Source organism: Nothoprocta perdicaria, unplaced genomic scaffold (assembly GCF_003342845.1).
Source record: "Nothoprocta perdicaria isolate Ctin4 unplaced genomic scaffold, notPer1 scaffold_12, whole genome shotgun sequence".
Lineage (NCBI taxonomy): Eukaryota > Metazoa > Chordata > Aves > Tinamiformes > Tinamidae > Nothoprocta > Nothoprocta perdicaria.
The window spans coordinates 4695117-4698147 of record NW_020454316.1 but is presented as its reverse complement, the minus strand read 5'-3'; positions in this window follow the sequence as shown (position 1 = coordinate 4698147).

The window sequence follows — 3031 nt, the reverse complement described above, 5'->3', positions numbered from 1 at the left end:
TCATTTATGTCCTTATCTCACCTAACATCCCCGCCGCTCCGCACGGCTAGATGGAGCGCTGCCCGGCCAACGGGCTGTCCCTCGGCCAGCATCTCCTCTACCAGGTGATGCTAAAAAGGCAGCAGAAGAGCTCTCATTCCCACACCACCTCCACAGCCCGCGGAGAAGCAGCCAATGTTTTATTAACCACCCTCTCTCTCTCACCGCTTGTTAAACTAGGTTAGGACTTCTCGAACCTGCTGTGTCCGTTGTCTTGTTCTGCTGGTAAAGGAGAACCACAAACAGAGGCTCTCCTGACCTCGGACTCTATCACAGCATCCCTCCCACAGGCTGGCATACGTGGATCACTCATCCAAGCAGGACACATCTTTTACTCCTTCCTGTCTTTAATAATATTATCAATGTCTGGTTTGGATTTTTACTAAATATAGAGCCAGACACTGTGGTGACGTCACTTCCTCCTAGACAAAAGTGAACATTTGTTTGCTTTTATTTTTTTCTTTTTCATTCTTCATGGTTTGCAAAGAGGTGGTCGTGCTGAGAGCCCCCATTCCCCACTCTTGCTGGCCTGGCAGCTTCTACAGATGATGCTCTTGCAGAGCCCGTCCTTGATGTGCAGGAGACCCCGGAGGTTTGGGGTCTGCCTCTCCAAACCAGCCCCCAAGAAGCCAGGCACTGAGGGCCAGCAGGTGGGAGATGTGTGGGAAGCCCTTGGAAACCTTCCCTCCCCGCATGCTGCTCTCCACAGGCAAAGGTCTGGCGTGGAGCAGTCTCGGTGGCATCCGTGTCCCCTCCAGGCAGGTCTCTTCCCAGCTGCCAGCAGACAGAGCCAGCTCCATGATTGGCAGCAGTGTGGAGCTGGAGCCGGGAGCCGGATCCTCAAAGCAGCCGAGCGGCCACATGGGCTCTGCTGCAGTTAGCAGGGATGTGGCTTATCCCGGCTCCAAGGCTGGAGGGGGCTGCCCATGCTTCATAGGCATAAGCCCAGGTGGTGGGAGAAGAGGAAGGAGAAAGGAAAAGAGAGGAAAGGGGTAAAATGTGTGCTAGACTGGAGACCCAGGCACCAATCCTCCTGTTCCCAATTGTCCTTGTATTGGATGTCCTTGTATCACCTGCTGTCCTTGCCCCTATCCCAAGGTCCGCATTCCTAGCAGCTTGCCTGCTTTCCAGCTGTGCTCCTTTGGCTGGGCCAACACGGCTGCAGGAATCACAGCGCTGGACTCCAACCTCTGGCACGGGGCTAACGCCGTCTAATGGGTCGCTGTACCCGGCTAACACCCAGTTCCTTAGCAGAGGAATCCCCAGAAGCACCAAACTCACACAAAAGCTGAGCCAGGGCCCTGCGGAGCAGCAGACCCCAGGGCATCTCCCGTTGCTCCGTCCTGGTGCCTCCCGGTGCCTCCCTGGGCGCTTCCCAAGGCTGCGCATGGAGCAGAGGCGAGTGCCGCGCCAGGCTGCCAGCTGCCGTTTGGAGAGGGGCCACGGCCCTGCCTCTTCCCAGGCTGTCTCCCAGCTCTATTACTTCACGCTTCAGTTTTTTTGGCTGTGCTGTTGTGGTGGTGGTGGTTATTAAGCTGAAAGGAGTGAAATCTCTCTCCAGCAACCCACCTCCGCAGTCTCCCCCCACACATCCCTTTGGGGCTGCAGAGCGGGGACTCGACAGCCTGGGTAAGTGCTGGACATGGGTTTGGAGGCCTCAAGCTATCAGAAGGAACATGCCGGCCATTTCCTGAAACAACACTGCTAGGGGAGAGGAAAAAGCACTTTTCCAGGAACCGGCTCAGGGCCAGTCACAGTTTAATCATCCTGAAGTTCCATGTTGTGCTGCTAAAATAGCATTTAAAAAAAAAAAAAAAAAAAGAAAGACCCTAGAGAATGAGAATCAAAATCTCAGAGAATCAAAGGTCAAGAAAGGCATGGCCTGGGGCAGGAGGGATCCCAGGAAGGGCAGGGTGATGTTGCATGGAGGTGCAGGGGCTGGGGAGGGCTGAGCACAGGGGATCTCCAGCAGCCCGGAGGGTCCCGGGTGCTGTGGGGGATGTGGCCATCGCGGCACCTGCTCCATCACTCTCCCGGTTCTCCGCTGCCTGCATACTGTGGATGAGAACCGAACTGGCCACGTGTGGTCCCACCAGGACCTGGCTGGACATGGCTCAGCCTGACTGGGCCCAGTTTGGTCCATAGCAGTTCCAGTGGATTTGGCGGGGGGTGATATAACACACACAGGGACACATATGGGAACAGAGATGCACAAATTCCTTCACCAGAGCTTTAGCACACGGTCCCCATCACAAATGCACACAGACACACACATCCCCCCATGTCCCCAGGCACACTCAAACGTGCACTCACACACAGGCACATTTTTGTGCACATTGACACACAGACACCCTCCTTCCCACCCCAGACCTCGCAAGGTCTCTCACACACACAGTGTCACCCACACTGCCACCCCCCCATGCTCCCACCATGCCCGCCCGCTGCTCCCCGCTCTCCCTGCCGCCAGCCGGGCTCTCCCGGCGTGACTGTGCCGTGACTGCCCAGCCGGACCGACCCGTGCTGGGCCACGCGGAGCCCGAACCGGCCCGGGCCGAGCCGGGCTGCGTGGAGCCGACTCGTGCCGTACCGAGCTGAGCGGTGCCGGGCCGAGCCGGGCCGCGCGATACCGAGGCGAGCCGTGCCGTGCCGAAGCGGACCGCCCTGGGCCGAGCCGAGCCGGGGCGAACCGTGCCGAGCTGCACCGCGGCCGCCCTGCCGAGCCGAACCGAGCCGAACCGAGCCGATGGGAGCCCCTCGGGCCTGGCAGGGCTGCCCGGCGCCGCCTGCACGGGCAGGGCTCTCCGCCTGACGCAGTGAGGAGCTGCAGCCCTTCTCTTCTCTGAGGCCGACTCGAGCGCTGGGATTTGCTCGGCTCCGGCTGCGTTTCCCTGCCCGCCTCCTGTCCCCGGCCCGCCCGCCTGGAGGGGCGCGGGGAGCCGCAGCCGCGGGTGCGCCCGCCGCCCCTCACCGCGCCTCGCGGCTGGGCGCGCCG